The 25,111-nt window shown below is 48.6% G+C and overlaps 2 long non-coding RNA genes and 1 pseudogene across 3 annotated transcripts in view; 1 reads left to right on the top strand and 2 right to left on the bottom strand.

The window, feature by feature from the left end:
* Window positions 1-20,635, top strand: part of LOC121836846 — a 100,168-nt gene extending 79,533 nt beyond the window's left edge. For both annotated transcript variants that reach the window (XR_006078036.1, XR_006078037.1), the window contains exon 3: window positions 20,575-20,635. This is a non-coding gene — a long non-coding RNA (uncharacterized LOC121836846). The remainder of the gene's footprint in view (window positions 1-20,574) is intronic.
* Window positions 15,270-15,855, bottom strand: LOC121836845. The gene is made up of 3 exons (XR_006078035.1): window positions 15,715-15,855; window positions 15,491-15,571; window positions 15,270-15,347 (listed from the first exon to the last, which is right to left on the bottom strand). It is a non-coding gene; the product is annotated as an uncharacterized LOC121836845 (long non-coding RNA).
* A 3,384-nt stretch (window positions 20,636-24,019) lies between the features above and the next one.
* LOC121045571 lies at window positions 24,020-24,756 on the bottom strand (annotated as a pseudogene).
* Between the last annotated feature and the right edge of the window lie 355 nt (window positions 24,757-25,111).

The raw sequence follows: 25,111 nt of genomic DNA, 5'->3' as shown, positions 1-25,111 counted from the left end.
CTCCGCTGGGGCAGTCACCCACACAGAACCGGTGCAGTGTGGCCCCTCACGTCGCTCACAAAAGTGTAGTGTCCATTCTCTTCGACCTCGCACCGTTTCAAAGAATTTGAGATCGCTGAAATTTGAAGTTCTGAAAGAACTTCAAAGTTGAAAGTCAAGCGTCGTCTGCTCGCAGCCGGTTGTTCGTGGGACGCCAGCGAACACGACACTTCTAGTGGCAGCGGTTAGGAGGCGTCAGAAAAACTCGACTTACAGGACGCCTCAATATTTGACGTCACTGCGCTGGTGCAGATCACGTGGGAACTTCAAATTCGTCATTTGAAATTTGTTTTTTTACTTCACAAGTACTGAATTGCCAAGTTTTGAATTTTGAGGGTAATGTCCAGGCATCGTTATCAATCGTTTCGGATAATAAAAAAAAAAGATTTTGACCTGTTAGTGCCCCTTTAAAGGTGCCCTGCAATCATATTTAAGCGTCTACCTTTTTTGTGGTTTCCACGTCTCTTAGGGTTCGGGCAAGCCAGTGGGCACGGAGAGAGTAACTAAATGTCAGTAAGTCATTTTAACCGGAAGACGCGGAAACCTCCTCCACCTACGAGGGCGACCCACGTTGCCGAAAGCGCATCTTTGGTCCTGGGCTTACTACTGGTCAGAGCTGCTAAAAGCTTTTTTTTTAGTCGAAATACCAAATATAAACGTCGCAAACCGTTTAAATTATGTATGAAAGTAGTTTTTGTTTAGTATTTTCGATCAGAAAGGAAACAAATGCAGTTCATAAAGTACGGAAACAAGAAAAGACCCGTGGACAAACCCGCCACCAAGCGGCGGAAAAAACTGCACATACTAGAAAGGGCTAGTGGGATGAGGCTCCGCAAACAGTGAGCGTAGAAAGGTGCCGGATGTACGTGGCGGCGCTGCGGTCGTATACCGGCTCGAGGATCCGACCGGTTCCGAGCGTTCCGAAGGCTTTCGGCGCAGGCTTGGCTGGCGATTTGGCCATTTGGCGGTTTGGCAGCGCGAAGTGGCTCCCGTTTTGATGCACGTGGTGGCGCTGCGGTCGTATACCGGCTCGAGGATCCGACTGGTTTCGAGCATTCCGAAGGCTTTCGGTGCAGGCTTGGCTGGCGATTTGGCCATTTGGCGGTTTAGCAGCGCGAAGTGGCTTCCGTTTTGAACCGGTCTTTACCCCGTGTTTGCTGTCGTTTGTGGCCAATGAAGTGTTATGCCGAATCAGTCTTTAACCGCACAGCAAATGCAATGCGAGCCGCCCTGGCCGCTCACTTCATACAGTCTATCCAACACGTGCTGTAGTGGCGCCCTCTCGAGCCGTCGACACGGAGTGCGGCAGCCGTGAGCGCTCGATGAGCTCACTACTCCTCCCCTAGTTCACGGCCACTCAAGCCAGGACCTGCGACGTCATGAAGGAGGTTATTTTTGCTTGTTTTTGCAATTCTAATTTGCCTATAACTTTTAAAATAAAGCAAAATTTGAGAAAAGAAAAGTTTCTTTAAAGGACTACGTTCAGTGCGCTCAGGTTCGGTGCAAATTAAAAACCAGCCAAAAAGTTGTTGCAGGGCCCCTTTAAAGGAGAAGTGAAGGAATGAGGATGGAAGATAAAAAAAACACACAAAAATGGTAAGACCCATAGTGGTACCACACTGCTGACTATGAGCAGTCATTTTAAGGCCTAACGTAAAGAGACACATTAGCGGCATTATCAGTGCGGAAGCTAGATGTGATATATAATATGCACGTGCATAATATGCACATGCGAGGTACATGCTTGCAGCATTATTTGCCAGGTTGCAATGGCCTAACACACGTGGCTGTAAGAGTCTGAGCCATTCCTGCACACACACCCATTTCCACTAATTAAAGCCTGCTCGCTTTTTGATAGGATGCTGGCCCACCTACCGGTCGATGCTCGCTTGATATTAGAAACTTTGAGTACTGCACATTCGGGTATTGCCCCGAAGAAAATGATGTGATCATGCTACGAAGCAAAATAACTAAAGAACACTACTTTCACAACCTTTCCATTGTAAACAGGTTTATCTTGTGCCTACACAATTTCCTTAACAAGGGGACACAGTAGTGCCTTCTTCAAAGGGGCCAGTTTGTTTATCTGAAGGTCTACGTAATGTAGGACATGCCATGAACAGAGGAGAATGGTGCTCCTGGGCATAAAGTCCTTTAAAATTCTAAGCTCGTTTAAGTCCTTGTCTATCAATATTACTTCGAAGGCTGAGGCTGACATTATGAAAGGTTTGCAGTCAATGAACTTGACAAACAACGAGCACACTATTGCGGATGTCTCCCTCTGTAAAAATGCATAACAGACACTCCTACCCCTTCCACAACCATCCTCACACAGAAGTGATTGCAGAATATAGCCCTCTAATAATAATAATAATAATAACAATAGTAATTTTTATTTGCACAGACTGCGATACCCACTCGGCAGCGTGCAGGGCTAGGCAGAAAGGTTGAGACCCTTACGCAGTTGCACCTGCTAGCCCGCTGCCAAGTGGGGAAAGGGATACGGAAGAGGAAAATAAGTACCTATACCGTGCATCCCCCCGTATCACACTAAGCGCCCATACTTGAATTTGTAAGATCTGAGAAAATATGCACAGTACATTGATATGTAAAATTGATGACCGGACAAGCGCTCATCCCCCATTTTTTCGCGATTATCTCTAAATTTTGAGTGGGCGCTCGCCCGGTGTTTTACGGTACAACCACTCAAAACAGAAGGATACGCATACAAAAACGGGTAACAACCCTGTGCCATTCCAAGGCAGAGCAACCCCCCGCGTGCGCGGGGAGTTTACAAAATTTGCACGCCCGTGGCCTGTTTCATGGCTCAGGCACTGCCAACGCTTGCAGCAGTGCGAACATGGGTATTTACGTCCCGTGGAGATCAGTTTACGATACCTTTTGCACAAGTCTAGGGACTCCTTTCTGTCTCGCGGGAGAGGTTGATGTTCCTTCAGCGGAACAAAGAGGAGTTCCTTGATGGCCGCGGGGTGCAGTGACAGGCCGTGCCTCTTAGTCCGAGTGTGCAGCGGCTCAGGCTGGTCGGTGCGCCTGTTCACACGTACGGCTGTGGGGCCAGACAGTAAGCCGTCCAGCACACAACACAACACTCATACAGGCGATGCTTCGTCGCTGTTCAAGGGATCGCCACCCGCAATGTTCAATCGTGTTTCGTAATGTGTGTCGACAGCACCTGTAGCGCGTGCACATAAAGTTCTGGTTCTTCTTCTTTGGACACTCTCAATGTGCGATGGAGACCACACCTCACTGCAGTATTGCAGCATAGGCAGCATTATATCGACGTGTACGGTAGTTGTAAGGTTGTTGTCCCGGACCTCGGTGGGAACCCTGGAGGTGTCTACCGTCGAGGGCCGGGGGACCGTGGAACGATGCTGGTTGCTGGAGAGCTGGCTGTAGACGGCGAGGACTCGGGACAGGGACGACCAAGACTGCTTAGTGTTAGATTAAAACACAAAACTTTACTTGAACTTTTCCGGAGTGCACAATACAATCAAACAACTGGGAATAACTGACCTCAGAGGCTTACGATCGCGAGACACGAAGTCAAGTGTCCTACCGCGCACAGTAGGGCGATGGCTAAGTAGCGGGCGAACAAGGGCTGCCGCGTGCGGCAGGTAACGCGGCGAACCGCGGGAGGAGAACAGTCAGGGGCTCGCAAGCCCGTTCCAACTCGAGGCTCACACGCCCGGTCAGGGCTTAAGACAGTGCGCCGGAAGCCGCTCTGTCCAATGAGGGCTTCGTCTGCATCCCATTGGGTTGAGGCCCCGACGCACTCTCGACCTATCGCACGAGAGTTCGTTGCTGTTGCCGAGTTGGTCATTAAGATCGGGCCCTGCGGTTGAGAGTGTAAACCGCGATATGTTTATGTTCCGAGGAAGATCTACTGGTTCTCGGTTTAGGCGAGAATCGTCGAAACGTGCCCCGCCAGCAAACGTCCTTTCCCCCAGAGCACGGGCAGGAGCCTCAGCGTAAACGGAAAGCACGCCTGGGAAGCCGTTTCGTGGAGAATCCCACGATGCCGGGTCCACACCGGCGCATATACACCAGTTGCGCCCAGTGCCTCTCGAGTCAAAGTCACGAAACACTGGAACATGACCCGAAGTCTTCGAGGAAGTCGTTCGAGCTTGAGACACGGCCCAGTTTACAAAATGGCACGCCAGCCGATGATAGCCGCACTCCGGTGCCTGCCCCGAACGCCCGCATAGATTTGTGTGTCTGGAGCCCCGGGTAAGAGGCAAGGTCCGCGGGCAACGACCCCCGTGGGGGATATGCAACTCCGTTTGTAGTAGACGGAACAAAGTAAGACACATGCAAGCGCTAAAGCAAAATGAATGACCGAGGCTCAGCGCAACATACCGATAAGCTAAAACTAAACGCCATCTTGGCGGCGCACGAAATTTGCCTCCGCCTCTACAGGCCCTCACCCAGGCAATCATCCTCATTCCTTTCCACCATTCTTGTTTACTGATGAAAAAAATGCTGTTAGTGCTTTCAATGCTGCATCTTGGGTACTTATTGCTGTCCCACATGGAGGCACATCTTTCTTTGGTGGTGGATTTATTATTCTGTGAAAACGATATGCCTTGACCGTCATCTTGAACCCATTGCAATCATCAACTGTTTATTGTTTGGTGTACAGAGTAAAGTATTTACTAGATCTATCAGTCGTCTGTTTGAGTCATCACGGTGCGTGAGCATACAGTCGCATGGGATTTTCTTTTAAATCTTGCACACCTTCATTGAAGTTGATAACTTTAGATACAGAAAGGCTATCTTGATTGGAACGACACGATTGGATGTTGTCAACATGCTCTTCAACTTTTATATTGAGCGGTTTGATCACAAATTAATATATAAAAGTGAGGTAATTAATATTTGTTAATTTGCCAGTTTGGCACATCGCAAAAGAATATTAGACCTTCCTCAATAGGGCTGCAAACAATACTGTGTTGGCTCACACGCCCAGTGTGTGCCAGTTTGTGTGGTACACTGTATAGATTTACTAGCCTGTGATTTTGACAGTGTGGAAAGCAAAGCACTCATAGAGTTCCTGTACATACCTGAACAGTTTCCACGTGGAGGACCTTGTTGCTGTCAACATGGAGCATGGTGTAGGTGCCGTACTTGGCACTGTGGCCAGGCGAATCTGCCCTCCCATCACCGGCCAATGTCAGCTGCTTTCCTGCAGCAGCTGTGAACAGCTCCAGCTGATGCTTGTTCCACATCTGGTTTTGAAAGACAGCATTCCTATAATGTAGACGGGGCTTCACTTTAATGTAACTGGGCTTGGGTGGAGGATAAACACATCCAGGTCCCCTCTTCTGCTATATACTGTTACGCCTGATTAAATTAGTTTTAATTGTGCAGGGGTCCGGTCTATCCAGAGCCCCATATGCACGCAGAGGAAGAGGTCGATCCTCGATTTTTCGATTACACCTGCGGGAGGAAACCCGACTTTCTACGGCACTGAGTTCCTGGGCCAACGTGTTTTGGGCCGATACGTTGGAAGAGCACGAGAAGGACAGTAACAAGGAGCCTTCTGCATGTTGGACTTTAGCTTCGAAGTACCTTTTTAATTGCAGGAAGGAGAAACACCTTTTGGATCATGAAGAAGGTCCTGTAAGTGAAGCAGGCTATCCCCATACCAGTCGGCGTCCTCAAGGTCTTTTTGATGCTGCAGCCAGTAAACAAAGCTGAGGCAGCCATGAGGATGTTGCCAACTGGCTTTCGCCTGATGATCGGCTGGCTACACCAGTTATCCACGTGGCCTATCTTGCAAATAGTGGAAACCTGGAGACAGCAGCCTTGAACACTCTTGTCCATGTGAATGATAGAGGCAGCACAGGTTTGGCACGTGTTGAGCAGCACATCAAGGAAGGATTCAAATGCAATGAATTTTCTCTCTTCCACCAGGGATGGCGCTTGCTTCTCAGGCCATGATACAAAAATAGCGATTATCTAAACAACTGACCTATTAATTATGGATGATCAAATAAACCCTTGCTTAACAGAACCTTCACACAAACCTCTCAAAGCTGTCTTCCGATGGAGAATAGTTAGGGTCGGCGTCTTGTCTTCGCTGCTCGCCCGTGAAATCGAGGTCCCGTGGATCCGAGGAATGCAATGAAGAGGAAGCCCACAACAGTGTCCCAGAAACCTCTGTCTGAACAGTCTGGGTCCTTGATGGTGGCGTGATGCATACTTGGAAGGCTACCGAACAGTGTGGCTTTAGAAACATGCCATTTTTCAATACAATGAACAAACATCCACACACAAAGGCAGAAGGTGGCTTCTCCCTTTCCTTCCTGCAAATGCCACACAAGAATACAGCTGTAGAAGAACTTGTAGTTGGGCTAGTTGGTGAACGTTGGTATTCATGTTACAAGGTGCAAAAACACGGACACAAGAGAGAAAGAGACAAACAGGCGCCACTCACAACTATATTTGAAAAGTGCAGAAAGAAAGGAATACAATCCTCGTCATCTTCATCTCGTCCACGCACGCGCTTAGCCATGTGACATACGCTTATCGCCCAATTTACAAAAACTTATCAAATAATCTAACCTCGGCATTATAGAGTGCAACAGATGTGTCACTTACGAAGTAAGTGACACATCGTAAGTGACACATCTGTTGCACTCTATAATGCCGAGGTTAGATTATTTGATAAGTTTTTGTAAATGCATTATAGAGTGCAACAGATGACTCGGCATTATAGAGTGCAACAGATGTGTCACTTACGAAGTAAGTGACACATCATAAGTGACACATCTGTTGCACTCTATAATGCCGAGGTTAGATTATTTGATAAGTTTTTGTAAATTGGGCGATAAGCGTATGTCACATGGCTAAGCGCGTGCGTGGACGAGATGAAGATTACGAGGATTGTATTCCTTTCTTTCTGCACTTTTCAAATATAGTTGTGAGTGGCGCCTGTTTGTCTCTTTCTCTCTTGTGTCCGTGTTTTTGCGCCTTGTAACATGAATACCAAGAATACACCTGTACCCCCAACCCTTTTTCTTCTCAATATGAGAGTCTTGGTCTGGCCCTACCTTCACAGCATTGAGCTAAGCGTCCCATCAAAGAACTGTGTCTGTAGCCTTTTCCAGTATATAAAACAAAACACCTGGCTTGGATTTCTATGCACAAGCTGCTATCTTATGACACCAGCTCATTCCCTATATCAGCAGTTCCTAGACTTCTGGACATCACGTGCCGCCTGACCCACTCGGAGGCTACTCAGAGACGACATCGGAGCACGATATGAACTATGGTTATCTCTGCATGAACATGACCATAGTGCATCGGATCGAGAGGAGACAACTGTGCTTGGAAAGAGAATGGAGGGGTGGGCAGATAAGGTTGGTTGATGCTAGCTCTGATCTGTTATGGTTGCATCCATGCAACCCCAGCATAGGATTATACTAACACACAGAAAGGCACACCATGGAGGACAAAAGAAAATAATATATTAACTGCTGCCCAGATTACGTATTGTGTGTTTCATATGGATCGAAACTCTATTATGATTCTTTTCTTGACATTGATGCAATAAAGCAATACAGAAGCCTGCAGACCCTGTAAAACAATGATGGACCTTTCTAAACAAGTTTTTTTTATAGCTATCTGCCACTGAGTGGCTCCAATCTCCCACAGTGGTGGTCAAACTAAAAAGACACTTCACTGAAGTGCAGGGATAGTTTTTTTATTTTTTTTTATTTACATTACTTGCATTGTCTTTCAACATCATAGCAGGGGTGAGTACATAAAATACATTGAATTCTAACAAAAACATTGAAACAAACAAACTTGTATATATGTTAAACACATCCTTTAATAGCCAACCTATTCCATTCTTCTATAGTTTTTGGAAAAAAAAAAGAAAATGCAAAAACATCAGTACTGCAAAAGAAGGGTCGGGTTTTGTTCTGGTGGTCTGCCCCAGGGCCGTAAAAAATTTCGGGGGGGGGGGGGGGGGGGGGGGGGGGGGTTTTGAGGACAACGGCGGCCATTTTGTCTTATTTTCGCCTATGAAGCATGTGCATCGGTGGCATATAATGGAGAGTTATAGCAAACCGAAGAACCGGTCCCGGTTTGGTACCCGGTAGCCGACCGGTGCCACTGCGCGTGCGCAGAGGTGGAGATTAAAATCGGCTGGCTGCCAGTGCACCGACCAGGGCCGTACCCAGAAAAAAATTTTGGGGGGGGGGGGGGGGTCAGAATTCCCTAACCCCCCCTGGTTACGGGCCTGGTCTGCCCTTCCCAATATATAAAAAGGTTTGTGTAAAAACATTTCTCAACTGATTAAAAGGTGACTGTTATATATATCATGTAAAAATTTCAACCTTAACATTTTTCTGCGTTCAACTAGGGATTCCCACTTTAAATTATTCTTCATGGTGGTGACACTTGCCCCGTGTTGGTAATCATTTAGAACAAATCTAGCACACTGATTTTGAATTTCTTCCAGTTTTTCTATTAGCTTATTGTGGTGGGGATCCCAAACAACTGCTGCATATTTATTACAGGGGCAAATAAATGTAAAGTACAAAGTTTTTTTAATTTTTCATGAACCCTGTTGAAAATTTCGTCGTATAAAGTTAAGCATCCATACAGCCTTCACAGTTATTATTTCCACATGAGCTTTCCACGTTAAATCGCTGGACAGAATTACGCCCAAGTATTTTATGCTTGAGTTAGCCTGAATTATTTCATTATTTATTACGTAGGTTGACGCAATGGAGCTTTTCTTTTGAGTAAATCTCACGTGAACACATTTTTAATGTTCAGATTCATTTTTCAATTGTTGCACCACATTGAAATATTTCCGAGATCAGCCTGTAAGAAATTTATGTCATTCGAATCATTAATTACTCTAATACTGTTATCTGCAAATAGTCTTGTATTTGATTGTATTCCATTAATAATATCATTTATATATACGAGGAAGAGCAAAGGTCCCAGAACAGAACCCTGGGGGACACCAGATGTAACACCAACGTAATCGGACCTCTCACCATTTAGCACAACACACTGCTTTCGTCCTCTCAGGTAGTCCTGGAGCCAACTTAAAACATTATCAATGGCAAGTAAGGTATGTTTGAAATTTAACAATTCATGGTTTACGAGATCAAAGGCTTTTTTGAAGTCTAAAAACAAACAGTTTACTGCATGTCCAGTATCCATGGCGCCTGCCAAAAAGTGAAAAACGTCAACAAGCACAGTCACACAGGATGCTCCAGATCGAAACCCATACTGATCTCGGATAAGGAAATTATTTATGTTTAAGTGTGTAATAAGATTACTATGAATCACGTGCTCCATAAGTTTGCAGCATATGCACGTTAGAGAAATAGGTCGGTAATTTTCCACACAGTTCTTGGATCCTGATTTGTGTATTGGTACAACATTTGCGATTTTCCAGTCTGCTGGAAGCTTTTGATTCTTTAATGATTTGTTGTAAAGCAAACATAAATAGTTTTCTATCTTCATGGGACAATTCTTTAATATAAGTGGAGAAATATTTCCCATCTTTGGCCCAGATGATTTCTTTACATTAAGATCTCTTAGTAATAAAGCTATACCGTTGTACGTAATCTCTACGGGTGACAGCGCGTTTTCCATTACAGATCGCACAGTAGGATGCCGCAGAATCAATCACACCGCTCAGAGATGCGCTTGTCATCACTATGAAAAGATGGGAAATAAAAGAAAACGAATGAGTCACATGGAAGCACCAGGAGCAACGGACGCGATGAGATGCTCTTGGTGGTTCTGTACAAGGCAGGCTACATCGCTTTGTGGAGAACCAGTTTGGTGCGTGGGCATACGTGCGGGGGTCCTGGGGCTGCCCTAATTGGTTGAGGATGCCGCAGAATCAATCACACCGCTCAGAGATGCGCTTGTCATCGCTATGAAAAGATGGGAAATAAAAGAAAACGAATGAGTCACATGGAAGCACCAGGAGCAACGGACGCGATGAGATGCTCTTGGTGGTTCTGTACAAGGCAGGCTACATCGCTTTGTGGAGAACCAGTTTGGTGCGTGGGCATACGTGCGGGGGTCCTGGGGCTGCCCTGGGTGGTTGAGGATGCCGCAGAATCAATCACACCGCTCAGAGATGCGCTTGTCATCGCTATGAAAAGATGGGAAATAAAAGAAAACGAATGAGTCACATAGAAGCACCAGGAGCAACGGACGCGATGAGATGCTCTTGGTGGTTCTGTACAAGGCAGGCTACACCGCTTTGTGGAGAACCAGTTTGGTGCGTGTGCGTACCTGCGGGGGTCCTGGGGCTGCCCTGGGTGGTTGAGGATGTTGCAGAATCAATCACGCCGCTCAGAGATGCACTTGTCATTGCTATAAAAAGATGGGAAATAAAAGAAAACGAATGAGTCACATGGAAGCACCAGGAGCGACGGACGCAATGAGATGCTCTTGGTGGTTCTGTACAAGGCAGGCTACACCGCTTTGTGGAGAACCAGTTTGGTGTGTGTGCGTACCTGCGAGGGTTCTGGGGCTGCCCTGGGTGGTTGAGGATGCCACAGAATCAATCACACCGCTCAGAGATGCGCTTGTCATCGCTATGAAAAGATGGGAAATAAAAGAAAACGAATGAGTCACATGGAAGCACCAGGAGCAACGGACGCGATGAGATGCTCTTGTTGGTTCTGTACAAGGCAGGCTACACCGCTTTGTGGAGAACCAGTTTGGTGCGTGTGCGTACCTGCGGGGGTCCTGGGGCTGCCCTGGGTGGTTGAGGATGCCGCAGAATCAATCACACCGCTCAGAGATGCGCTTGTCATCGCTATGAAAAGATGGGAAATAAAAGAAAACGAATGAGTCACATGGAAGCACCAGGAGCAACGGACGCGATGAGATGCTCTTGGTGGTTCTGTACAAGGCAGGCTACACCGCTTTGTGGAGAACCAGTTTGGTGCGTGTGCGTACCTGCGGGGGTCCTGGGGCTGCCCTGGGTGGTTGAGGATGCCGCAGAATCAATCACACCGCTCAGAGATGCGCTTGTCATCGCTATGAAAAGATGGGAAATAAAAGAAAACGAATGAGTCACATGGAAGCACCAGGAGCAACGGACGCGATGAGATGCTCTTGGTGGTTCTGTACAAGGCAGGCTACACCGCTTTGTGGAGAACCAGTTTGGTGCGTGTGCGTACCTGCGGGGGTCTTGGGGCTGCCCTGGGTGGTTAAGGATGCCGCAGAATCAATCACACCGCTCAGAGATGCGCTTGTCATCGCTATGAAAAGATGGGAAATAAAAGAAAACGAATGAGTCACATGGAAGCACCAGGAGCGACAGACGCAATGAGATGCTCTTGGTGGTTCTGTACAAGGCAGGCTACACCGCTTTGTGGAGAATCAGTTTGGTGCGTGTGCGTACCTGCGGGTGTCCTGGGGCTGCCCTGGGTGGTTGAGGATGCCGCAGAATCAATCACACCGCTCAGAGATGCGCTTGTCATCACTATGAAAAGATGGGAAATAAAAGAAAACAAATGAGTCACATGGAAGCACCAGGAGCAACGGACGCGATGAGATGCTCTTGGTGGTTCTGTACAAGCCAGGCTACACCGCTTTGTGGAAAACCAGTTTGGTGCGTGTGCGTACCTGCGGGGGTCCTGGGGCTGCCCTGGGTGGTTAAGGATGCCGCAGAATCAATCACACCGCTCAGAGATGCGCTTGTCATCGCTATGAAAAGATGGGAAATAAAAGAAAACGAATGAGTCACATGGAAGCACCAGGAGCGACGGACGCAATGAGATGCTCTTGGTGGTTCTGTACAAGGCAGGCTACACCGCTTTGTGGAGAATCAGTTTGGTGCGTGTGCGTACCTGCGGGGGTCCTGGGGCCGCCCTGGGTGGTTGAGGATGCCGCAGAATCAATGACACCGCTCAGAGATGCGCTTGTCATCGCTATGAAAAGATGGGAAATAAAAGAAAACGAATGAGTCACATGGAAGCACCAGGAGCAACGGACGCGATGAGATGCTCTTGGTGGTTCTGTACAAGGCAGGCTACACCGCTTTGTGGAGAACCAGTTTGGTGCGTGTGCGTACCTGCGGGTGTCCTGGGGCTGCCCTGGGTGGTTGAGGATGCCGCAGAATCAATCACACCGCTCAGAGATGCGCTTGTCATCACTATGAAAAGATGGGAAATAAAAGAAAACAAATGAGTCACATGGAAGCACCAGGAGCAACGGACGCGATGAGATGCTCTTGGTGGTTCTGTACAAGCCAGGCTACACCGCTTTGTGGAAAACCAGTTTGGTGCGTGTGCGTACCTGCGGGGGTCCTGGGGCTGCCCTGGGTGGTTAAGGATGCCGCAGAATCAATCACACCGCTCAGAGATGCGCTTGTCATCGCTATGAAAAGATGGGAAATAAAAGAAAACGAATGAGTCACATGGAAGCACCAGGAGCGACGGACGCAATGAGATGCTCTTGGTGGTTCTGTACAAGGCAGGCTACACCGCTTTGTGGAGAATCAGTTTGGTGCGTGTGCGTACCTGCGGGGGTCCTGGGGCTGCCCTGGGTGGTTGAGGATGCCGCAGAATCAATCACACCGCTCAGAGATGCGCTTGTCATCGCTATGAAAAGATGGGAAATAAAAGAAAACGAATGAGTCACATGGAAGCACCAGGAGCAACGGACGCGATGAGATGCTCTTGGTGGTTCTGTACAAGGCAGGCTACACCGCTTTGTGGAGAACCAGTTTGGTGCGTGTGCGTACCTGCGGGGGTCCTGGGGCTGCCCTGGGTGGTTGAGGATGCCGCAGAATCAATCACACCGCTCAGAGATGCGCTTGTCATCGCTGTGAAAAGATGGGAAATAAAAGAAAACGAAGGAGTCACATGGAAGCACCAGGAGCGACGGATGCAATGAGGTGCTCTTGGTGGTTCTGTACAAGGCAGGCTACACCGCTTTGTGGAGAACCAGTTTGGTGTGTGTGCGTACCTGCGGGGGTCTTGGGGCTGCCCTGGGTGGTTGAGGATGCCGCAGAATCAATCACACCGCTCAGAGATGCGCTTGTCATCACTATGAAAAGATGGGAAATAAAAGAAAACGAATGAGTCACATGGAGGCACCAGGAGCAACGGACGCGATGAGATGCTCTTGGTGGTTCTGTACAAGGCAGGCTACACCGCTTTGTGGAGAACCAGTTTGGTGCGTATGCGTACCTGCGGGGGTCCTGGGGCCGCCCTGGGTGGTTGAGGATGCCGCAGAATCAATGACACCGCTCAGAGATGCGCTTGTCATCGCTATGAAAAGATGGGAAATAAAAGAAAACGAATGAGTCACATGGAAGCACCAGGAGCAACGGACGCGATGAGATGCTCTTGGTGGTTCTGTACAAGGCAGGCTACACCGCTTTGTGGAGAACCAGTTTGGTGCGTGTGCGTACCTGCGGGGGTCTTGGGGCTGCCCTGGGTGGTTAAGGATGCCGCAGAATCAATCACACCGCTCAGAGATGCGCTTGTCATCGCTATGAAAAGATGGGAAATAAAAGAAAACGAATGAGTCACATGGAAGCACCAGGAGCGACAGACGCAATGAGATGCTCTTGGTGGTTCTGTACAAGGCAGGCTACACCGCTTTGTGGAGAATCAGTTTGGTGCGTGTGCGTACCTGCGGGGGTCCTGGGGCTGCCCTGGGTGGTTGAAGATGCCGCAGAATCAATCACACCGCTCAGAGATGCGCTTGTCATCGCTATGAAAAGATGGGAAATAAAAGAAAACGAATGAGTCACATGGAAGCACCAGGAGCAACGGACGCGATGAGATGCTCTTGGTGGTTCTGTACAAGGCAGGCTACACCGCTTTGTGGAGAACCAGTTTGGTGCGTGTGCGTACCTGCGGGGGTCCTGGGGCTGCCCTGGGTGGTTGAGGATGCCGCAGAATCAATCACACCGCTCAGAGATGCGCTTGTCATCACTATGAAAAGATGGGAAATAAAAGAAAACAAATGAGTCACATGGAAGCACCAGGAGCAACGGACGCGATGAGATGCTCTTGGTGGTTCTGTACAAGCCAGGCTACACCGCTTTGTGGAAAACCAGTTTGGTGCGTGTGCGTACCTGCGGGGGTCCTGGGGCTGCCCTGGGTGGTTGAGGATGCCGCAGAATCAATCACACCGCTCAGAGATGCGCTTGTCATCGCTATGAAAAGATGGGAAATAAAAGAAAACGAATGAGTCACATGGAAGCACCAGGAGCAACGGACGCGATGAGATGCTCTTGGTGGTTCTGTACAAGGCAGGCTACACCGCTTTGTGGAGAACCAGTTTGGTGCGTGTGCGTACCTGCGGGGGTCCTGGGGCTGCCCTGGGTGGTTGAGGATGCCGCAGAATCAATCGCACCGCTCAGAGATGCGCTTGTCATCGCTATGAAAAGATGGGAAATAAAAGAAAACGAATGAGTCACATGGAAGCACCAGGAGCGACGGATGCAATGAGGTGCTCTTGGTGGTTCTGTACAAGGCAGGCTACACCGCTTTGTGGAGAACCAGTTTGGTGTGTGTGCGTACCTGCGGGGGTCTTGGGGCTGCCCTGGGTGGTTGAGGATGCCGCAGAATCAATCACACCGCTCAGAGATGCGCTTGTCATCGCTATGAAAAGATGGGAAATAAAAGAAAACGAATGAGTCACATGGAAGCACCAGGAGCAACGGACGCGATGAGATGCTCTTGGTGGTTCTGTACAAGGCAGGCTACACCGCTTTGTGGAGAACCAGTTTGGTGCGTATGCGTACCTGCGGGGGTCCTGGGGCCGCCCTGGGTGGTTGAGGATGCCGCAGAATCAATGACACCGCTCAGAGATGCGCTTGTCATCGCTATGAAAAGATGGGAAATAAAAGAAAACGAATGAGTCATATGGAAGCACCAGGAGCAACGGACGCGATGAGATGCTCTTGGTGGTTCTGTACAAGGCAGGCTACACCGCTTTGTGGAGAACCAGTTTGGTGCGTGTGCGTACCTGCGGGGGTCCTGGGGCTGCCCTGGATGGTTGAGGATGCCGCAGAATCAATCACGCCGCTCAGAGATGCGCTTGTCATCGCTATGAAAAGATGGGAAATAAAAGAAAACGAATGAGTCACATGGAAGCACCAGGAGCGACGGACGCAATGAGATGCTCTTGGTGGTTCTGTACAAGGCAGGCTACACCGCTTTGTGGAGAACCAGTTTGGTGTGTGTGCGTACCTGCGGGGGTCCTGGGGCTGCCCTGGGTGGTTGAGGATGCCGCAGAATCAATCACACCGCTCAGAGATGCGCTTGTCATCGCTATGAAAAGATGGGAAATAAAAGAAAACGAATGAGTCACATGGAAGCACCAGGAGCAACGGACGCGATGAGATGCTCTTGGTGGTTCTGTACAAGGCAGGCTACACCGCTTTGTGGAGAACCAGTTTGGTGCGTGTGCGTACCTGCGGGGGTCCTGGGGCTGCCCTGGGTGGTTGAGGATGCCGCAGAATCAATCACACCGCTCAGAGATGCGCTTGTCATCGCTATGAAAAGATGGGAAATAAAAGAAAACGAATGAGTCACATGGAAGCATCAGGAGCAACGGACGCGATGAGATGCTCTTGGTGGTTCTGTACAAGGCAGGCTACACCGCTTTGTGGAGAACCAGTTTGGTGCGTGTGCGTACCTGCGGGGGTCCTGGGGCTGCCCTGGGTGGTTGAGGATGCCGCAGAATCAATCACACCGCTCAGAGATGCGCTTGTCATCGCTATGAAAAGATGGGAAATAAAAGAAAACGAATGAGTCACATGGAAGCACCAGGAGCGACGGACGCAATGAGATGCTCTTTGTGGTTCTGTACAAGGCAGGCTACACCGCTTTGTGGAGAATCAGTTTGGTGCGTGTGCGTACCTGCGGGGGTCCTGGGGCTGCCCTGGGTGGTTAAGGATGCCGCAGAATCAATCACACCGCTCAGAGATGCGCTTGTCATCGCTATGAAAAGATGGGAAATAAAAGAAAACGAATGAGTCACATGGAAGCACCAGGAGCGACGGACGCAATGAGATGCTCTTGGTGGTTCTGTACAAGGCAGGCTACACCGCTTTGTGGAGAACCAGTTTGGTGCATGGGCACACCTGCAGGGGTCCTGGGGCTGCCCTGGGTGATTGAGGATGCCGCAGAATCAACCACACTGCTCAGAAACGCGCTTCGGGTCGCTGAAGACGGCCGAAAGAGGACAGAGAATAAGGCTGACTAAATAAGTAAAGCTCCTAATAATGAATCATGTGCCTACTATATTGGAGCAGCTTTTACAACTCACCTATGCTGACGTGAAAGAAATGAAAGTTATGATTAACATACCTGAGCAAACAGATGGTTCTGCCTCTTCGTGTTCCGTCTCCCAACATGTGTCAGCGACTCCAACTGGGAGGTTGGCGGCACCAAGTAGAGGTGCCTGACTCTAGGAAGGAATAACAAAATGTTAGGTCATCTGACAAATGAGAACTGCAAAGGCCCGCTGAAGTTTATGCAACAGCCCCCTTTACGGCATGAGCCGTATATGGCCCTTCATTCTGAGTGGTCGGCAGAGTGTAATCATGTGACCGTATTTCCATAGCCTTTGACCTTTGACCTCCTTACTGCCTGACCTTCTCCCCCTCACTGGCCTCTCTTTCATATCCACTCATCCCCATCCCATCTCCCTTTTGTTCCCCTTTCTCCCCTTCCCCTCTCTTCCTCGAATGATTGCATGTTCGTGGCTTTCGACCTTTGGCATCGACCTTGGACCTTTGGCTGCTCCTCATTGTCATCTCCCCCACTTCCCTCTACTCCTTCTTCTTTCCTCTCTCCCCTTAATCTTCTCTTTCCTCTCCCCTGCATCTCCTCTTCTTCCCCGCCCGTCTCACCTCCATCTTACTCTTCCTTCACGCTTCCCCAGCTACCTCATCCCCAGTCCCCTCTTCCTTCCGTCCCCCCTTCCCCCTCCTCCTTCCTCCCTTGCGTGATTGTGTGTTCACGGCCTTCGACCTTCATACTGGATTTTCTCCTCTCTCCATCTTCCTCCCCACGCTTCCCTTCCCTCTCGTCCGTTCCCCTATCCACCTCCCCTGTCTATGAGATGATGGCTACCGCCGGTCAGCTCACTTGCACTATGTTGCAATGAGCCGTCACTTTTTTCGTGTGCCGCCTCAGTACAATATATGCGCGCCTCATATTCAATTCGAGTTATGACATGTTTCATCTGCTGCTTGCCATTATTTTGTACAAGATGGTTCGTGTTTGAATTGCAAACACGGAAATCTTTTATGTAGAACATGCTCACTTACCACTTTGTGTCACTTTTCGAGCGGTTCGCTCAGCGGGCTGACTTTCCGCTTTTTTGAAAAGATGCTCGGAACAACCCTTGGTTTCAGTCTTACGCTCTTTGTGGGCAGAATGAAGCTCTTCAGCGCCCTGGGGCTCCTTTTGTAGTCATCATTATGGAAGTGATCAGAGCACAGGCGATCATCAGGCGTCATAACCCACGTGGGAAACGAGGGACATGCGTGGTGGGTCCACACAGCACGGAGTTTATCGTCGGCCGGAAACTTGCGCATCGGCAGCTCGCGATGTGACAAACTGTTGCCACAACCCTCTGCCACACTATAGCGCGGCATCACGGCGTTAAATCCAATGAACCTATTTTAAAACTGTACCAACGCCGCAACAGGCTAACAATCGAGCATTGTTGTCGAAAGAACAAGAGCTAACTTGCGACTCGCAGCAACTAATACCGGCCGTGCCAGAAGCATGCTCGTGTCGTGTCGTGCAAAGAGCTGCAACGAGAACGAGCTCACTGCGGCCAACTACGCCTTGGCTTTTTCCGCCAAGGCTTTGCAAACGCGTTCAGGCCTAGGCTAATTCTGCCGCAGAGCGGCGCTGCTTCTATGCCACAGGTGATGTCACGAAAACTTTCACACTGTCCACCAGATGTGAATTTAAAATCGTTTAATTAAGTTCAAAAATAAGTTCTCCTGTGTTTTACAGCGCGATATTGATATTTCCGAGGTGGTGCCGGTCCCTAGCCCATATTCATGCAAAAAGATTGGTGCTAAAATTTCGTTTCTGTACCCCTTTAAGGGTGCACAGGCAGGTTTGAAACAAAAGTTGACTTCCTTCGAGTGTTTCGTCCACCGTTGTGGTCAGCCGCGAGCTGGAACCATGCCTTCCCAGACTAAACCACGGTTACAAAATATAGAGCCAAATCCAGCTTACATACCCTCTGAGGGTCGACAAAAGGCGATGTATTGGATACTGAAGATCCTGCAAGGGCCTCGTGGCGACGGGCAGCACCAGGAGGGTCATCCAACTGCTGCAAAGCAATCATATTGTGTTTATACCGACATGTGCTGAGCAGGAAATTACTTGGGCTAAACCAAGGTTACAAAATACTGAGTCAAATCAAACTTTCGTACCATCTCAGGGTTGACAAAAGGTGATAAGGTGATATGTTTACGTGTGTTTTTGTGACGTGTAGTTGTAAAAGATCCTTTTGTGTAGTCATTCTTTGCATGAAAAGAATCCTATCAAGGGCATCTGTTAGCCCTTTATTTTTCTACGAGTTGTAACGCCACCACACCTATGTATTTTATTTTCAAGTGTATTTTATTGTGTATATCTCCTGCCTTGGCTGCGTATTAGCGGCCGGCAGTATCAATAAATAAAAATAAAAATAAATAAAAATAAATAAGATCAGGCAGCATATGCTCGTCATAGCTAGCCCCTCGGAAAGTAGTGGCGCTTGTGAAGATGTCTTGAGCCTTCTCCAGCAGATGATCTAGATCCTTGGTGTCAGTTGAGTAGCTCTTTGGCTTTTTGGATCTTTGTTTGTTGGCTTTGACTTTAGGATCGTCTCTGTTCCTCTTAACTTCAATTCCTCTCTTGGCAAGCTCTTAGGCCACTTGAGGATTCACTGAGTACTTCACTCTTCTGTAGCGACTTTTCATTCCAATGGGCATGCTGTCTAGCACTCCTGCAGTCTTTATACTCCGCAACAACTTTTCTTGGCAATGCAGTGGAAGGTACAGGCCCGCGTCCCCTCTCCCATTTTGATTATGTGCGGGCTCTCCTCCTCTCCCCGGAAATGGGGGAGGAGGAGAGCCTGCGTACACTCAAAATGGGAGAGGGGACGCGGGCCTGTACCTTCCACGGCATTGCCAAGAAAAGTTGTCGCGGAGTATAGTCTCACTGCCTCTGCATGTTTCTTCTGCTCTTCACTCAATTCCAGCTCTTCTTCTGGAACCTCTGTCATGGCTCTGGCCACCTCCATGTCTGTGGACTCTTCGGTCGTGTTCTGGGTGGTCCATTGCATAGTCCCATGTGGATCTCCAGCACTGGAAAGTCTCTTCATTGGATTCTCCAGTGTCAGGAATCAGTTCATGGCGTCCCTCTCTTTCAGTGGAGAGGGAGTTGTTCCAGTGCCTCGCTCAGGCACCCACCAAGGGATTTGGATGACATTCTTTGTGTTGTAGATGAACTGGGGATCTGGCAGCTCATTGAGCTCCAGGTATTTGTTGATCTCGGCAACACATTCTTCATGGTTCAGTTTTTTATTTATTTTTATTTAGTGGATACTACAGGCCATTGAAGGCCAAAGTAGGAGTGGGGTACATCATATGCATTCACACATACAACAACAAACAAATAACGCAACATTAAAAAGGTTTACAACAATCAGCTAGCAAATATACAGGATATATATAAAAAAACAAGGGGGGGGGGGGAGAACAGCAACCATCAAGCAGCATGTAGTGCAGTGTTGCAGTAATACAACCTGCCATTCACAGTGTCTGAGTGGCCTTCACCTAGGAAGTGCTCCTTTCTCAGCTTCTGACTCGCCTTGATGGATGCTGCTTGCAGTTGTTTTGTGATGTACGTGAGGTATGGCTTCTCCTTACTTGCCTCATAGACTTCTTGTGAACAAGATGGAAAGTCCTGGTTCAGTCTCTCCCAGTCATGGTTGATCTGTGAGAAGGCCACTCTTGCAGCCTGGATTCTGTCATTCTCGTCTTTCACAGCTGAACTCACAATCACTCCTTGTGACACTAGGGAGAACTCCAGCTGTAGGCCGATCTGCAGTCTCAGAGAGAGTTGAGTCACATCTTCCTCTGTCAGTGGCAAACTGCTTACCTTTTGTCCTGGGCCTACCACAGTGACTGTGAAGATGACAGGCTTCCCCTCTCTCTGCTCTCGCTAAGAGGGGAGCGTCATATCTGGGATGCTTCAACTTGTAGGCCTCCCAGGTCTTCTCTAGGTTCGGGATCTTGGTGGTGGCAAACTCATGAACCAGAATCGCACCATTCTTTTCTTGAATGATGTCTGGAGTGAGATCATCATTGTAGTCATGCAGCGGGGTGAAGAAGGACTTCAGGGGCCTGTCCACGTTCCTGGAAAAGTACCCCGCAGTGTAGTCATGTTTTACGTTCGACATTTTCACCTGCGGCCACACTTGATCCATGATGGATACTGCAGAGAGTCAAGAAGACCCTCTCCACTCCTCTATATCCAGGAATTACAAGCGCAAGTCATGGATGCCTTTCACAGTGGCTTGTACCTTTGGCTGGGACTCCCATCTCTTTGGCTCGAACACCTCGGGAAGAGGGGAGTGCAGTCCAGGTCCGGAGAACCATTCTTCTGAAAGAACGAGGTCGGTCAGAGCCTCAAGTCTGCTCGTGTGCGTCATCCTGTCAGTTGCTGAATCTCTTAATTACTTCTAATTAAAGGCTTGACTATGTGTTCCCCTGAGGACCTTGCTGAACTGCCCCTCCACAAAATTTGGCAAACCTCAAACTCCGCGCTGTTACTTGGACGTAGATCGAGAAGACTCCCTTCTGGTTGCGAAACACCTCTGTGTCGTTCCCACCGGTGCTCTTTATCCGCACGGGGTACAGTCGATGCGCCCGGAGACTTCGGGGAAGTGGGCAAGCGTGTAGAAGTCGCGCATCACCGTGCCGAATTAGGCGGCGCTGGGGAAGTGAACAAAATCCCGTAACAGGTGTCTTACGATCAGTTGTATTACTACTCCCACCGTACAGCACACTGTTGGTTGGGACACATTCACCAGGTCCCCTGTGACAACCTGGAAGGTCCTGGCACCGTAGAACCTCAGCATGCTCGTTTGGAGGGCAGCATCCCGAGCAGCTCTTGCAAGGCTCCCTTTGTAAAGCGGTACCGCGCCAGGAACTGCCTGTTGTAGCACTCCATCGGGTTTTTCCTATCTTGAATTGATGGTCGCGGGACTCTTGGCAAAGGAAACGCGTTCCCGATGACGATATCGCACGCGCGGGATGGGAATTTGAAGGCGGATATCCTCTGTGCGATGTTGCTTCAGGAAGCCGCCATGTTGAAACAACTACGAAGTCTCATTCAAGATAGGTTCAACCGAGCCTTGAAATTTGGTCCCTTCATGTTCGCTTCAAGCTTGGTTCAAGATGGGTTCAAGTTAAGGTGCATTTATGAAGCGCGCTTGCTTGTTGCAAGACGGACTTGAGCAAGTTGAAGCTCGGCTTCAGAGAAAGTCATATCTATGAACTTGGAGGTCAGTGCTCTTGTCCTTGGCTGCACTATGCAGACATCCCAGACCATGTCAATTACAAGTTTAAACTTCCAAAGTTGGTCCTTTTTCTTTGTTACTGACGGAGAGCGGGTCAACAAACCTCAGCCATGAGCGAAGAAAAAAAAAAGCCTATCTCTTAACCTAACATCCCTGATGCAAGGAACTTTGGTCTCCGCAACCCAATACATACATGTCCGGGGGCACTTCAGACACTCCATAACGATGCACACACCTAAGAATTTGATCATATCCTCAGGCGTGGCATTTGCGGAATCAACGCCTATATTGTCCTGCACAACTCTTAGATTGATGTAGAATGCCACCTTGTCAAGAAAGTCTTCATAAAATACTGTGTGAAGTAACTGATGGAAGTCCAGCCATCATGGGCGTCAAGAAGTGAGTCGTCCTCTCAGAGGGTCGTCTAGGTGTGATAAAAGCTACAAGAGGAATTAAAAAATAGATCAAATTCTAGGCACATTTCAGTGTGCTTTTCTTTGTGCAGGTTCTCTTATTTTTTTTATTTTTTATCTAGCCTTTTGATAAGGGCTTAATGTTCTTGCTGCCTTTCTTGGAGGCTCAACATCGGGTTCTTCTGAGTCGGAGGAGCTGGGTTCACTTTCGTGTGCAGTTGTATTGTTAGGACCCGCATAATCTTCATCACCGTCTGACAAGTCCTCGGTTCCAGACGACTGAGCAAGCAGATCCATAATTTCATCCTAAATTAGATAATGAACACAGGTCCATTTTCCCATTACAATATAGATGGCAGCACAGTTGGAATTTTTCCACCGACAGTTTTTCCACGAAGTGTGAAAAAATGCAATTTGCTTGTCTTTACGAAGTATCGTAAAAAACGAATTAACCCTTTATGAGGCCCGAAAAATATACTTAAATCAAGTGTGTTATTAGTGTACTACAGTATAGACCACTTACAATGTAACCGCTCTTAGTGCAGGACCGGGTATAACGCGGCTTTTTTAAAGCACCGGTTCGCCTCCCATAGAACTTCATGTATTTACATACCACTTAATATGCAGGCACGCGAAGGGAAATACCGGTTATAGTGCGGTTTCTGGAACAGCCCGCCGACCGACCAACGCAGCGAGCACGCTTTCCTGTGCGACACTAGATAACGGCGCTAGCCGCAAGCGGCACTCGCGGGGCAAGACGCGGGGCAAGGAGGTTGCTCGAAGAAGCGGGGAGAAGCGAAGAGAGGCTTCAGTTGCCATAGCGACGGAGGGACGCACGCACGTGTCGTTCACGTGCGTGCGTCCCTCTGCTGCGTTGGAAAACAACCGCAACGACAGACCAATTGCAGGTCGAGAAATGTTCGCGCGCGTTACATGCTGGTCACGGGCCGGCTTCTTTTATCCGCAAACATGGCGTCGGTTCTGATCGTTGACGTAGACGGCGTGGTGGAAGCTCATCGTTCCGCGTAAAAGCGCTATCCTTGACTGTGAATTTTTGTTGTGTGTCGCTATGATAACCCAGCACGTACTAGAAGGGAAGATCCACCTACTCGTGCGGCGATGTCGTGGCGGCACTCTCAAGACGGCAGAAACGCCCGTGTCGTCGTGTTTGTTTACTTCGACTACAGTGGTGATTTCTAAGCATTTGTGTTTTTGAACATCGCCCGGATTTCTTATTTGGAACATTTCATGCCTGTGCTCAAGTTGAAGGTATTACTGGCGCGTACCATATAAAGGATGCGAATTTTCACGCGTTTTTATCACAAGAGAAAAGTGATTAGGGTTAGCAATCCTGAATGCTCGCAACGTCCGTCCGCAACCCGTGACGCCGTTAAAAGGCTGCGCCAGGCAAAAGTCGCTAATTTCTTTCAAAATGTGTGACACACTTGAGAGAGAAGTGTACGAGTCTGGTGAAATAAAGACTTTCCTCAAACTAAGCTTTATTTTTCATCTAACAAAATAAATTCTTTTACAAAGGTAAGTTGTCTCATGGCATGTATTTTGGCCTGAAAAATTTATGTTTTGGTTATAGCGTGGTACCTCTTACAGTGCGGATTTTCGCGACTCCCGCGACATACGTTATATGTGGTCTACACTGTATCTGATTTGTGATGACCTCGAGAAGGGCCTCCTAAAAAATGAGTGTGCAACTACATATAGTTTTTAGAAAAAAAGTGGGACATATATGTCCCACCGCTGGCCAGACCAACAAGAAGTGGGACGCCCGTGTTTCACGGGCATGTTCAAGGCCGACTAGAACTAACAACTACAAAAATTATTTTTTTTTATTAACTCAACTTCATTAAATTATGAAAAACACTCGGCAAACAGTTCAGCTATAATTGTTCTAGGAATGTTGCATGGCAAGCACCGCCTAGTCTTGAGGGAGCGCCTGGCGCGCTTTCCTATGTAAATGCCTTTGCAGGCGTTCACTGTTCGGAGTGGAAAGGTGCGAAGCACTCGACGCAGAGTGGTACAGCGCATGATTTGCAGATGTACTGGGTCCTGGATTCTTTGGTCCAGGTGGAGCACCATCTACACCTTCGCCTTTTGCCAATTTTTTGTGCATGATGACCACTCCCTTGAAAGCGAAGCACACTGGGCACTCCAACCATTGCTTGTCCACTTCGCTTGCCTCTTTTCTTGTGCATGAAAGCCGCTACTGTGTGTTTCTTCCTGAATGTCTGACGGGAGATGAGCTGGCGTCCCAACGTTAGTCGAAACTGCATGTAGTCGACTTTTTTCAGTGACCTGTACTGAATAAAGGCATTAACTACAGCAGCGTCAAGCAGGTAGTAGAAAATTCGACACCACCACTTTTTTGACTTGCGGTCTGCTGGGTAAGTGCTCCTCTTGTGATCAAAGCGGTCAACACCCCCGTCCACTTGTTATGGTCTGAAAGCACCTTCGGACAGGACACACCAACTTTGGCACCAGTGGCATGCTTCCACGTGACTTCTATGACTTCTTGTGGGTCATGGTAGTTGGACATCGCATGTACATTCTTGTTGTCGTGCCACTGTGTGGCTGAGACACATCCTTTTGACCACCAGAGGTGCTGGCCTTTCTGAAGCTCGCACTCTTTGTTTAGCTCGATTGGTAGGTCCTTGCGTGTCGGGCTAAATGTGCCTGCAGCCAGCACCCTCTGCTCCCTGAGCTTCTTCATCAGCTTTGTAGATGTCAACTAGTTGTCAAAAAACAACTGACTGTTCCCTTCTATGCGGTGTAAAAGGGATCAAACAACGTGTTCGCCCAAGGAGAGATCGGGGGTTCGCTTGGCATCCTTTCCCTTGTATATCTGGAACTCTAGGAGGTAGCCTGTCTCGGAGTCAGCCCTACACCAAACTTCATAGCCTCGTTTGGTTGGTTTCATTGGCATGAACTGTTTTAGTGAAGATTTTCCTTTGAACGGTATCATGCTCTCATCGATGGACTGATGCGTTGACGGCGCATATTCTCGGGAACCTTTCGCTCAAGGCAGTGATGAGGGGCCTCACTCTTGCCAGCTTATCAAAGCCGTC

This window comes from Ixodes scapularis, unplaced genomic scaffold (genome assembly GCF_016920785.2).
Source record: "Ixodes scapularis isolate PalLabHiFi unplaced genomic scaffold, ASM1692078v2 PGA_scaffold2__306_contigs__length_199485367, whole genome shotgun sequence".
NCBI lineage: Eukaryota > Metazoa > Arthropoda > Arachnida > Ixodida > Ixodidae > Ixodes > Ixodes scapularis.
The sequence above is the reverse complement of the archived record's forward strand: the minus strand, read 5'-3'. Positions and strand labels throughout refer to the sequence as shown.